The sequence below is a fragment of the Nerophis ophidion genome, linkage group LG01 (assembly GCF_033978795.1).
Source record: "Nerophis ophidion isolate RoL-2023_Sa linkage group LG01, RoL_Noph_v1.0, whole genome shotgun sequence".
NCBI lineage: Eukaryota > Metazoa > Chordata > Actinopteri > Syngnathiformes > Syngnathidae > Nerophis > Nerophis ophidion.
Genome location: NC_084611.1, coordinates 54,789,451 through 54,803,867, shown reverse-complemented (window position 1 = coordinate 54,803,867; position 14,417 = coordinate 54,789,451). Strand labels below are relative to the sequence as shown.

General features: G+C 39.4%; 1 protein-coding gene across 2 annotated transcripts in view; it reads left to right on the top strand.

Annotated features, from left to right (window-relative positions):
- Window positions 1-14,417, top strand: part of LOC133557255 (ras and Rab interactor 2-like) — a 100,661-nt gene that overhangs the window by 20,077 nt on the left and 66,167 nt on the right. The window contains exon 3 of one of the 2 annotated variants that reach the window (XM_061907610.1): window positions 6,492-6,596. The exons of the other annotated variant lie outside the window; for it this stretch is intronic. The gene's annotated coding sequence lies outside the window, so the exon portion shown is untranslated. The remainder of the gene's footprint in view (window positions 1-6,491; window positions 6,597-14,417) is intronic. 2 annotated transcript variants of the gene reach the window in all.

Genomic DNA, 14,417 nt, shown 5'->3' with positions numbered 1-14,417 from the left:
TCTTTTACGTTCTGGAAGTAGTTTGACATGTACTTCGGTATCAGGGAGGTGTAGCGGATTTTATAGACTAGGCTCAGTGCAAGTTGATTTACTCTGTCCTCCACCCTGAACCAGCCCACTTTGGGGTAGGAGTGAGGTGTGATCTGTGGTGGAGGTCTAGAAATATGAATTGTAAAAGTAAAAACATTTTATCACGTATAAGGTGTTAATTGTTTGTCATTGTTTGTTAGATTGCTACAAGTATCAGCTCTGATGGTATGGCCGTAGAATTATCATTATCACTTTTTTCTTGTGAGTCTTTTAAAGACTTACTGCTACCCCACCACCCACCCTCCCGTTCATGGTAAAAGTTCTAGACCTGCAAATTTTACAGGCCGAAGAAAAAACTCAGGAAATGGCAGTGATCTAATACACACTGAATGTTGTGAGGCTTTTTCATTTACTTTGCAGCTTTTTCCATCTTCGTCCGCCCTGTGAAAGCACTCGGCCTGTGTTTCAATCTGGACCAGACGTATCATTTCGGGCTGGAGCCATGCTGAAAATCACTTACTGTCCTTGACACACATTCACACGTGCTTTCCCGGTGCAGACTTCATGGGTAACTGCACTTTTTTTTGGAATTTTACCTATTGTTCACAGTAATTATGAGGGACGAAAAGACAAAAGGGTTTTTCCCTAGGATTCTAGGGAGTGAGCAATGCAGCTAGCTAATTGGAGCAATCTGTCTGCCTCTAAATCAGTTTAAAAATGCGTTTAAAAACCACCAACAATACTTAATTAATGTTGAGTAACCTTTATAGCAGGGGTCACTTACCTTTTTGAAACCAAGAGCTACTTCTTGGGTACTGATTAATGCAAAGGTCTACCAGCTACACACTTAAATAAATTCCCAGAAATAGCCTATTTGCTCAATTTACCTTTGACTCTATGTTATTATTAATAATTAATGATATTTATCTTTGTGGAAACACTGATCATCTTAATGATTTCTCACAATAAATATATATAGAAACAGATAAATATCAATATGCAACACTTTATTTTTATATTTTCGCTAAGTGCACATTTTTCAAATTGAACATTTTCAAATGATCACTTCCAAGACAGTCTAGTAAAATAACAATATCTGATTTTAACTAGCTAGCCACTAACATTTTTTAACAAATCATGAATTACTTTGCACCATGTTTGTACAAATAATAACTCATGTAAAATACAAAAGTCAACTCTCAAATTTTTAAATAAGTCATGTCACACTTTGAACCGGACACCAAATCTGTTATCTGTTTCTTTGTCAGTTAGTGGGAAGCCTAGCATTGCATGCTGTTAACTAGTGTGTTGTACTCTGGTGTGTAACTTGACACTGCAACTCTGAGTGAGTCTTACAGATGGGCATCGGTCAGGCGTGTTCTGTGTTTGTTCTTGATGAAGTTCAAAAGGCTGATTCACAAAGATAAGTTGAACCAAACAGGCTTGCAACCTTCATAGCTGCTGTGCATACACCACTGTACTTTTCTGTGTTAACAAGGCACTAAACGTTTGGTGCAGCCTGGTGGGCTTTAAATTTTAAATTGTCAGGAAAGAAGAGGAAGGAATTTAAAAGGTAAAAATGTATATGTGTTTAAAAATCCTAAAATAATTTTTAAGGTTGTACTTTTTCTCTAAAATTGTCTTTCTGAAAGTTATAAGAATCAATCAATCAATCAATCAATGTTTACTTATATAGCCCTAAATCACTAGTGTCTCAAAGGGCTGCACAAACCACTACGACATCCTCAGTAGGCCCACATAAGGGCAAGGTAAACTCACACCCAGTGGGACGTCGGTGACAATTATGACCCTGTGGGACGTCGGTGACAATATAAGAAGCAAAGTAAAACAATAAATGAATGTATTTAAACAAGTTCTTGGAATTAAAAATGTTGAGCAAAGAGAGACCAGCTTGCTAGTAAATAAATACAATTGAAAAAATTGAGGCAGCTCAGTGGTAAGTGCTGCTATTTGAGGTATTTTTTAGAACAGGCCAGCGGGCGACTCATCTGGTCCTTACGGGCTACCTGGTGCCCGCGGGCACCGCGGTGGTGACCCCTGCTGTATAGTAACCAAGCTGTGGTGAAATTGTTATAGTAAGAGCTAACACTAGGTACTGTTTTACCAGTGTGCTGAAACATCTGCATGCTACGTTATTAGCCGCGAGCTAGCTACGGGGAGAGATAAGCTAGCTTCTAAGTCAGCAACCGAATTGCGTTTGAGTTTGTAATGCACAACTAGGGTTGCAAAATTGCGGGAATATTCAAAGTTGGAAACTTTCCATGGGAATTAACGGGTATTAACTTTGAATGCAACATGCTAGATCTTGCAGCATGATTAGTAGCTAAAACAACCCGATTTAATGCAAATTCAGTAGAATTCTAACCCTCCACCTTGCATTCCTCAATCACATAACCAGATAATTCCCAGCATGCTACACACTACAACAGGGCTATTGAGGCCACACTAGTATCTGAGTCCAAGGACTTTATCCAGTCCAGTAAGTTTTGATGATATTACTTGAGTAAATATATTTGATCTATGGTATTTAAGTGTAATAGAGGTGTAATTGCTTGTTACTATATGACTCTGGGCTACTCCGGCAGAATTCCACTCAAGCTAGCTAGCTGTTCCTGTGCTTGTTAAATGGTTTTGGGGCCAATATCTCTAGATAGCTAGGTTTATGTACCATCACAGTTTCATAATGAACCGAGAATATTACTCCGTTAGCCGTGATGCTAATTTTGTCTATGTTAAATCCCATTCATTTATGCTAAAAACGTTAGCGATCCGAATTTAAATTTTTTGTGATCTGTTAAGTTCAACGAGAAAATACTAAATGAAAACGTGTAGTTTCCTCTGCCTTCTGTTCTGCTCGCCATTGTGTTGTCATACAAGAATGTAGGTTATAGTTTTGATTTAGCATGCTGCTTGAATGTTAATTTATTCATTTAGCCTATTTGTATTCATTTGTCCATCGGTAAAATATTTTTTAAAGACTACTCCAATCGTTAAACTGTCTATTTATATCTGTGTGTGGCATTGTAGTAGTGTTGAATAAATACAAACAGAAAAATGCCACGTACACCGTCTGATGTGTGGAGACGTTTCACCTAGGGGCTGGGCAATATGGCCTTTTAATAATATCTCGATATTTTTAGGCCATGTCACGATACACAATATACAAACCCCGTTTCCATATGAGTTGGGAAATTGTGTTAGATGTAAATATAAACGGAATACAATGATTTGCAAATCCTTTTCAACCCATTTTCAATTGAATGCACTACAAAGACAAGATATTTCATATTCAAACTCAAAAACTTTATTTTTTTTTGCAAATGATAATTAACTTAGAATGCCCTGTGATGAGGTGGCGACATGTCCAGGGTGTACCCCGCCTTCCGCCTGATTGTAGCTGAGATAGGCGCCAGCGTCCCCCGCGACCCCAAAAGGGAATAAGCGGTAGAAAATGGATGGATGGAATTAACTTAGAATTTCATGGCTGCAACGCGTGCCAAAGTAGTTGGGAAAGGGCATGTTCACCACTGTGTTATATCACCTTTTCTTTTAACAACACTCAATAAACTTTTGGGAACTGAGGAAACTAATTGTTGAAGCTTTGAAAGTGGAATTCTTTCCCATTCTTGTTTTATGTAGAGCTTCAGTCGTTCAACAGTCCGGGGTCTACACTGTCATATTTTAGGCTTCATAATGCGCCACACATTTTCGATGGGAGACAGGTCTGGACTGAAGGGGGGCCAGGAAAGTACCCGCACTCTTTTTTTACGAAGCCGCGCTGTTGTAACACTTGTCTTGCCGAAATAAGCAGGGGCGTCTATAATAACGTTGTTTGGATGACAACATATGTTGCTCCAAAACCTGTATGGACCTTTCAGCCTTAATGGTCCCTAGTGGGTAGAGTGCCCGCCCTGAGATCGGTAGGTTGTGAGTTCAAATCCCGGCTGAGTCATACCAAAGACTATAAAAATGGGACCCATTACCTCCCTGCTTGGCACTCAGCATTAAGGGTTGGAATTGGGGGTTAAATCACAAAAAATGATTCCCGGGCGCGGCACCGCTGCTGCTCACTGCTCCCCTCACAGATGTGTAAGTTACCCATGCCTCTGGCACTAATACACCCCCACACCATCACAGATGCTGGCTTTTGAACTTTGCGCCTCTAACAATCTAAAAGGTTATTTTCCATTTTTTTCTGGAGGACACCACGTCCTCTGTTTCCAAATATAATTTGAAATATGGACTCGTCAGATGACAGAACACCTTTCCACTTTGCATCAGTCCATCTAAGCCAAGCCGGCGGCGTTTCAGGATATTGTTGATAAATGGGTTTGGCCTTGCATAGTAGAGTTTTAACTTGCACGTACAGATGTAGCGACCAACTCTAGTTACTGACAGTGGTTTTATGAAGTGTTCCTGAGCCCATTTGGTGATATCCTTTACGCATTGATGTCGGATTTTGATGCAGTACCGCCTGAGGGATCAAAAGTCCGTAATATCATCGCTTACGTGCAGGGATTTCTCCTGATTCTCTGAACTTTTTGACGATTTTACGAACCGTGGATGGTGAAATCCCTAAATTCCTTGCAATAGCTCGTTGAGAAATGTTGTTCTAAAACTGTTCGACAATTTGCTTACAAAGTGGTGACCCTCACCCCATCCTTGTTTGTGAATTACTTAGCATTTCATGGAAGCTGTTTTTATACACAATAATGGCACCCACCTGTTCCCAATTAGCATACACACCTGTGGGATGTTCCATATAAGTGTTTGATGAGCATTACTCAACTTTATAAGTATTTATTGCCACCTTTCCCAACTTCTTTGTCACGTGTTGCTGGCATCAAATTCTAAAGTAATGATTATTTTCCCAAAAAAAAAATGTTTATGATTTTGAACATCAAATATGTTGTCTTTGTAGCATATTCAACTGAATATGGGTTGAAAATGATTTGAAAATCATTGTATTCCGTTTATATTTACATCTAACACAATTTCCCAACTCATTTGGAAACGGGGTTTGTATATCTTGATATATTGCCTTAGCCTTGAATGAACACTTGATGCATATAATCACAGCAGTATGATGATTCTATGTGTCTACATTAAAACATTCTTCTTCATACTGCATTAATATATGCTCATTTTAAACTTTCATGCAGAGAGGGAAATCACAACTAAGTCAATTGACCAAAAGTGTATTTATTAAACAGTTATTAAAGGGGAACATTATCACCAGACCTATGTAAGCGTCAATATATACCTTGATGTTGTAGAAAAAAGACCATATATTTTTTTAACCGATTTCCGAACTCTAAATGGGTGAATTTTGGCGAATTAAACGCCTTTCTGTTTATCGCTCTCTTTGCGACGACGTCAGAACGTGACGTCACATCGGTCATCAATGCCATGTTTCCCTCCCACATCGAGTCAAATCAGCTCTGATATTTTCCGTTTTTTCGACTGTTTTCCATACCTTGGAGACATCATGCGTCGTCGGTGTGTTTTCGGAGGGTGTAACAACACGTTGTTCTGCACAAGTCTCTCACAACATGATTAAGAGCTGTCACTTTAGTTGTGTTACGTGCGCAATGACGAGTTGTAGAACAGTAGTTCTCTTATTGATGGTACGCTATATGAAGGCATGCCAAGGGTCCAGTGAGATTTATCAAAAACATTCTAAAAAATAGCAGTCAGTCATGAATACTTAATAAATATATATTTGTTGGATAACACTTGAACAAAATATGAACTCAAGTTAATTTTTTGTGGACATGTTCCATAAATATTGATGTTAAAGATTTCTTTTTTTGTGAAGAAATGTTAAGCATGAAGTTCATTAATCCAGACGGATCTTTATTACAATCCCCAGAGAGGGCATTTTAAGTTGATGATTACTTCTATGTGTAGAAATCTTTATTTATAATTGAATTACTTGTTTATTTTTCAACAAGTTTTTTAGTTATTTTTATATCCTTTTTTCCAAATAGTTCAAGAAAGACCACTACAAATGAGCAATATTTTGCACTGTTGTACAATTTAATAAATCAGAAATTGATGACATGGTGCTGTATTTTACTTCTTTATCTCTTTTTTTTCCAGCCACAATTCTTTGCTCTGATTAGGGGGTACTTTAATTAAAAAAAATTTCACAGGGGGTACATCACTCAAAAAAGGTTGAGAACCACTGTTGTAGAGGACCTTAAAGCCCTCAATAATGTCTGCCGGGTGAAAATTGGGACAAATTTGGGAAAATGGTTGCACGGGTAGATTGTCGGGAGGTGCACTGAAATTCAGGAGTCTCCTGGAAAAATCGTCAGGGTTGGCTTTCCTGCCCTAGCAATGCTAGGACGGTAAAGCCATTCATAGAAGGTGAATTCATTAAAAAGTGCATGTTACATTTTTTAAGAAATCTTTTCTTGTGGCCCTTCCTCACCCAGTTTCTGCATCCAGTGGCCCCCGGGTAAATTGAGTTTGAGACCCCCTCTCTACTTGCTCGCTTCTAGAAGCAGTCGTTCACCTTCCGTATATTCAGACTCAAAAAGGTAAGGTTGTCCAAAAATAGTCATCGTCATTGTTTGTTACCAAGCCTACCATGATAAAAAAAATGTGTTTGTTTCCGGAAGTAGGAATACACATTTGTTGCCGGAAGTCTGAAGTGTGCTGCTATGGAAACGGAATTAAATGTGCCAAGAAAAGAACTTCCGGAAATGCATAAAATGAAGAAAATACGATAAATATTGTACATATTACTTACTGTTCTGAACGTATCGGTTACTATATTATACATAGACTTGCATTGTGCAAAATAAAACATTTAGTGTAAATGGGTCTGGGTCGCTAAAGTAACAATACATTTATGTATGCAGTTGGCAGTTCACTTACTGTGTCCCATTATTTCCCTGAAAGTCATATCCACAAAAATGTTGCGGTCTCCAAACACTGACACTAGGGCTGGGCGATATATCGAATATACTCGATATATTGTGGGTTTGTCTCTATGCGATAAAAAAAATTACTATATTGTGATATTCGAGTATACGTCCTAACGCAGTTGCTTTTTGCTGCGGGCATTACACTGCAGGCGTTTCTCTTTCTTGTCTCTCCTTCTCACAGAGACGTAAAACAAGCGCACCTACTTACACTCATCACACACTGTCATCATTTATAAAAGTCACTCGCTAAAGAATGAAAAGTGCTTGAAACTCCGCAGGTCAACATCTCGGTTGGTACCACACCCAACAAAATGCCCAAGCAACCATTTCCAGATCAACACCATATCAAAAAAATAGTCAACAACAGAAGGAGATAACGTTCGCAGGAACCTACCACATAGCGAAGGACATACACTATTTGATTTACTATTTTGCAGCTCATTTTTATTTGACACTTATTGAAATATCTTGTGTAACATCATGCACAAAAGTGCACTTTAATTGTTTTAAACTATTGTAGTGGTGCTCTGTACAAAAAGTGCACTTTAATTTAGTGTTGTTTTGATATGTTATCTTAGTGACATCATGCACAAAAGTGCACTAATAGCTTGTTTTAAAATGTCTCTGACAATCTTGTACTTTCTGTTTTGAAATGACATGAATGTTTGTGCCACTGCTTAATATCTGTTTAATAAATACACTGTTGGTAAATTGACTTAGTTGTGATTTCCCTCTCTGCATGAAAGTTTATAATGATTATATATTAATGCAGTATGAACAAGAATGTTTTAATGTAGACACATAGAATCATCATACTGCTGTGATTATATTCAAGGCTAAGGCAAAATATCGAGATATACCGAATTTTTCGGACTATAAGTCGCAGTTTTTTTTATAGTTTGGCCGGGGATGCGACATATACTCCGGAGTGACTTATGTGTGAAATTATTAACACATTGCCGTAAAATATCATATAATATTATTTATCTCAGTGGCGGAAAAGACAAACAAAATGTCAGCCATCGTCACATACACGTCAACCAATAAGAAGTCGCCGGGGGAGGGTCATGGCAGAAGTGCATTGTGGGTCATGCAATGCTAAATGCTATATGCTACTGCCGTCGCTATTAAAATGATAATTTCATTGTTGGCGGTAACTTATAAAAACTGAGAAGGGCTGAACAAAAATTGGACCGAAAAGGAAATCATGTACTGCAGATTGCAAAATATCTATCAATCAATCAATCAATCAATGTTTAATTATAGAGCCCCTAAATCACAAGTGTCCCAAAAGGCTGCACAAACCACTTCAACGTCCTCGGAAGAACCCACATAAGGGCAAGGAAAACTCACACCCGGTAGGACGTCGGTGACAATGATGACTATGAGAACCTTGGAGAGGACCACATAAGTGACCAACCCCCCCCTATAGGGGACCGAAAGCAATGGATGTCGAGCAGGTCTAACATGATACTGTGAAAGTTCAATCCAAGGTGGATCCAACACAGCCGCGAGAGTTCAGTTCAAAGCGAATCCAAGACAGCAGCGAGAGTCCCGTCCATAGGAAACCATCCCAAACGGAGTCGGATCAGCAGCGTAGAGATGCCCCCAACCAAGCGGTCCATCCTGGGTCCCGACTCTGGACAGCAAGTGCTTCATCCATGGACATCGGACCGAACCCCCTCCACAAGGGAGGGGGGGACAGTGGAGAAAAAGAAAAGAAGCGGCAGATCAACTGGTCTAAAAAGGAGGTCTATTTAAAGGCTAGAGTATACAAATTAGTTTTAAGGTGAGACTTAAATGCTTCTACTGAGATAGCTTCTCGAACTGTTACCGGGAGGGCATTCCAGAGTACTGGAGCCCGAATGGAAAACGCTCTATAGCCTGCAGACTTTTGTTTTGGCTCTGGAAATCACTAATAAGCCAGAGTCCTTTGAACGCAGATTTCTTGCTGGGACATAGGGTACAATACAATCGGCAAGATAGGCTGGAGCGCGACCGTGTAGTATTTCTTACGTAAGTAATATAACCTTAAAGTCACATCTTAAGTGCACAGGAAGCCAGTGCAGGTGAGCCAGTATAGGCGTAATATGATCAAACTTTCTTGTTCTTGTCAAAAGTCTAACAGCCGCATTTTGTACCAACTGTAATCTTTTAATGCTAGACATGAGGAGACCCGAAAATAATACGTTACAGTAATCGAGACGAAACGTAACAAACGTATGGATAATGATCTCAGCGTCGTTGGTGGACAAAATGGAGCAAATTTTTGCGATATTATGGAGATGAAAGAAGGCCGTTTTAGTAACGCTTTTAATGTGTGACTCAAAGGAGAGAGTTGGGTCGAAGATAATACCCAGTTTCTTTACAGAGTCGCCTTGTTTAATTGTTTGGTTGTCAAATGTTAAAGTTGTATTATTAAATAGAGGTCGGTGTCTAGCAGGACCGATAATCAGCATTTCCGTTTTTTTGGCGTTGAGTGGCAAAAAGTTAGCGGACATCCATTGTTTAATTTCATTAAGACACGCTTCCAGCTGACTACAGTCTGGCGTGTTGGTCAGCTTTAGGGGCATGTTGAGCTGCGTGTCATCAGCATAATAGTGAAAGCTAACACAGTATTTGCGTATGACGTCACACAGCGGCAGCATGTAGATGCTGAAGAGTGCAGGGCCAAGGACCGAACCCAGGGGAACTCCACACGTTACCTTAACATAGTCACACTGTTATGGGAGACGCACTGCACCCTGTCAGTTAGATAAGAGTTAAACCAAGACAGGGCTAAGTCTGACATACCAATTCGTGTTTTGATAAGCTCTAATAAAATATTATGATCGACGGTATCGAAAGCAGCGCTAAGATTGAGGAGCAGCAATATAGATGACGCATCAGAATCCATCGTTAGCAATAGATCATTAGTCATTTTTGTGATGGCTGTCTCCGTAAAGTGATTTGCCCTGAAACCGGATTGAAAGGTTTCACATAGATTGTTAGACGCTAAGTGTTCATTTAGCTGCTCTGCAACAATTTTTTTCGAGGATTAGGTCTTTTAAGGAGAGGATGAATAACCACTTTTTTGAATGCCAGGGGAACAGTGCCCGAGGAAAGTGATAAGTTTATAATATTTAGCACTGATGGACCTAATAATACAAAGAGCTCCTTGATAAGTTTCCCAGGAAGTGGGTCAAGTAAACATGTTGTTTGTTTTATTCCATTTACACGTTGTAACAATTCTTCTAATGTTATTTCATCAAAACGAGAGAAACTATTTTGGATATTTGCAGTATCCGCCGTCTATACAATCGTATCTGTGTTAATAGAACCCAGTTGTAGCTGGGACGCATTGTCTTTAATCTCCCTTCTAATAAGTTAAATTTTCTTATTAAATAAATTCATAAAGTCATCTGCCGAGTGGGTGGAGCTACTGGAAGGAGTCCCTTGTTGGGTTAGCGATGCTACGGTACTAAACAAAAATTTAGGATAGTTTTTATTGAGGTGGATGAGATTTGAGTAATATTTAGCTTTAGCTAAAGTAAGCATGCGTTTATAAGTTATTAAACTATCACTCCATGCTTGATGGTGCACCTCAAGTTTAGTCGTGCGCTATTTGCGTTCCAGCTTTCTGCATAATCATTTCTGAGCTCTAGTTTCTTCTGTAAACCATGGCGTACGCCTTTTTGGAACCTTTTTTAACTTCAGCGGTGCTATACTATCAATGGTTTCGCGCAGGGCGTCGTTAAAGTTGTTAGTGAGGTTATCAATAGAGCCCACATACTTTGGTAATGGTGCCATTACTGAGGGCAGTAGACCAGCAAGAGTCGTCGTTGTGGCAGCATTAATGTTGCGGCTGCCATAGCAGTTATTATTATTATTATTATTATTATTATTATTATTAGCTTGCCGAACATGAGCCTGAACTTCGAATTTTATAAGGTAATGATCGGACATTACTTTAGTACACGGGAGTATCATAACTTTGGAAACGGTGATACCTCTGACAAGCACTAGGTCTATTGTTTTACCGCTGCGATGCGTCGGATCATTTCTTATTTGTGTAAGGCCACAGTTATCAATTATAGTCTGGAGCGCCACGCATGGTGGTTCTGATGGGGTATTCATATGGATATTAAAGTTTTCCATTATAATTATATCATCGGCGTGCGTCACTAGTTCAGCAACAAACTCTGAGAACTCACTGATAAAGTCCGAATAGGGCCCTGGGGGGGCGGTAGATAACAGCCAGGTATAGAGGCAGCGGTGTGACAGGCCTCATACTAAGCACCTCAAACGATTTATATTTATTATTGAAGTTAAGACTAAGGTTAAAATAATAATAATATTTATCTCATTCGTGGAAGAGACGTAGAAAATGTCAGCAATTGTCACACACACGTCAACCAATAAGAATTCGGCGAGGGAGGGTCATGGCAGAAGTGCATTGTGGGTCATGGAATGCTAACTACTATGCTACTGCCGTAGCTATTAAAATGGTTCATTTCAACGTTGCCGGTAACTTATAAAAACTGAGAAGGGCTGAACAAAAATGGCACCGAAAAGGAAATCATGTACTGCAGATTACAAGTGACGTAGTGAAATATGCAGCAGAAAACGACAAGCGGAATCGGCGCATACCTTTGGAGTTGGCAGAGTTGTTTAGAAGCGAAATCGAGGAAGAATATTTCATCGGATTAATCGATTAGGAGTGACAGATTGTATGGTAAACGTATAGCATGTTTTATGACTCTTACCATAATATGTTACGTCAACATACCAGGCACCTTTTCAGTTGGTTATTAATGAGTCATATAACGTACACTTATTCAGCCTGTTCACTATTCGTTATTTATTTTATATTGCCTTTCAAATTTCTATTCTTGGTGTTGGATTTTATCAAATTATTTTCCCCCAAAGAGGCAATTTATACTCCAGTGCGACGTACGTATAAATGTTTTTTTCCTTATTTTTTATGCATTTTCGGCCGGTGCAACGTATACTCCGGAGCGACTTATAATCCAAAAAATACAGTACATCGTGTATCATGACATGGCCTAATATCGAGATGTTAACAAAAGGCCATATCGCCCAGCCCTAACCGACACAATTAGTTTTTGTTAAATAGCCAGAAACTAAATCCTGCTTTGAGGTCTCCAGATGTCCAGAACCGCAACTGAACACACCTTTGCTATTAAAAGCCCCACTTCAGAACTTTCCATTTTGGTTGATTTTGGCGACGCTAGTGGACCAAAGCGTTAGCGTTTTGCCTAAAGAAAGACCACATATCCCATGAGTCAGAAACTACTGTCACATACACATTAACTGATACAGTTTTACATATTTTACTCAAACTTTATATTTGCGGTTTGCATTGTCTTCTCTTGTATCTGAACTTTTGAGTTTGTTGCGTGCAGACTATCAAGCTGGAGGCTATTCATTGTTGTCTCACATATTTCCAATCATTAGGAGTATTATTTTGAATTGAGCATCAAAAATTACTTACTGGAACGGGAAAAAAAACAGGAACAGAACCAAGTCTGAAATCCCTCCTCATTTTTGAAAGCCGGGACAATGTTGATCCTTGACCGTCTTTTTATCGGTGTAGCGTCCCTTTTTCTTTTTTTTGTCTCCTCAGACAAAACTTTACGCGTAAATAAGACCGCCCACAGAACGTGCATGCAGAAATGACTGTCAGAAAGCGGCTTGAAGATGATCAGTAAAACATCATCTATGCAACATTTTGACCAAAGAACCATCAATACATGTTATGTAGACCACAAGGTAGTGTCATACATTTAAAAAAATAATAATAAAAATATGACTCCTTTATCGCGCCCTATAATCCGGTGCGCCTAATGTATGAAAAAAATCAAAGATCGACCATTCATCGGCTGTGCACCTTATAATCTGGTGCGCCCTATGGTCCGGAAAATACGGTATATTTGTAAATTGGTCAAGGTGATACGTTACTGAGTGCTGCTTTATGCATAAAGCAATAAAGTGATTATTTCCTCCAGAATTCTTGCTCTTGCAACATATTGTAGTGGTTCATGTCCTGGCCAAAAAACATAGTTCCTAGTATCACTGTTCTGGTAATATTGTCTCTGTTTTCATTGGAGTCATCATCATCGTCCTGTTTACACTAGGCAGATTTCACAATGCAGGGGCTTACTTGTGTTGTTGTTGTTGTTTTTTGACCAGACATTGGGGGAGAGTGTGACGCATTTAGCAAGGCGGGCTCTGCAAAGCACAGTTTTGGGGGAGGAGGGACTTGGGGAGTCTGTGTTGATAATCACTTAGTACTTTGAAATACTGCACTCTAGCGGCCAAATGGGGTAATTAGGATTTTATTAGAAACCCTAGGATTTTCACATTCATATTCTTAGGATCATTACATTTATTGAAAATCAGTTTGTACATCTGGAGTCGTACTCATACTTAAAGATCCAATTTATTTTGACACAATTTTTGATTTGTTATATTTTTGTACATCCACCCAGAGGACACTGTTCTGCGTTCTTCTTCATCCTGAAGTCAAAACTCTTTGTCCTCCCGCCTCCCAAACCGCAAGCATAAACTCGCCGAAGTTGTTCTTAATGGAATATCACTTTTCATGTAACTAACTGTTACTCAAAAAACTAAGTATTTTGTAAAAAGTAAAAGCTAAATAGAACAACAGCATACTCTGTCAGTGTACCGTGAGTTACAGTCTGTTTTGCTTTAATTTCACCTATTTTGGTTAAAAATATTTTTTGTAAACCAGTAAGTATAGTCTGCAAATTATGTGTTGTTGTTGTTTTTGAGTGCCGGTGGTGTCTAGAGCTCGGCAGAGTAACCGTGTAATACTCTTCCATGTCAGTAGGTACCTGATGATAGGTTTGTAGATTTTGGAAACAGCGGGAGGCAGGGTGCAGGTGTCTAATGCTTAAATAAAAAATAAACAAAAGGCGAGCGCCCCTAAAAAAAGGCATTGAAGCTTAGGGAAGGCTATGCAGAACGAAATTAAAACTGAACTGGCTACAAAGTAAACAAAAACAGAATGCTGGACGACAGCAAAGACTTACTGTGGAGCTAAAATGCTAAAACTCCTTGAGCATTCACTGGCGCAAATGTGAGGGATGTCAGACATGCACACGATAATACGATTATCTTTTAATTCGATTTTGTGCGCGGCCTAGATTTGCCGTGCGCAGAGGACGCGTGAGCAGTGTGCCATTGCACTAGGGGTGTAACGGTACGTGTATTTGTATTGAACCGTTTCGGTACGGGGGTTTCGGTTCGGTGCGGAGGAATACCGAATGAGTTCAACTCGTACATATGAAGTAGCCGCCTATGCTAAAGTCTTAACAAGCTGCTCCGCTCCGTTCTGCCTCCGTGTCTGTACACTGCACCCTGCATTGTCCCACCCACACAACCATCTGATTGGTTACATACAAAGCC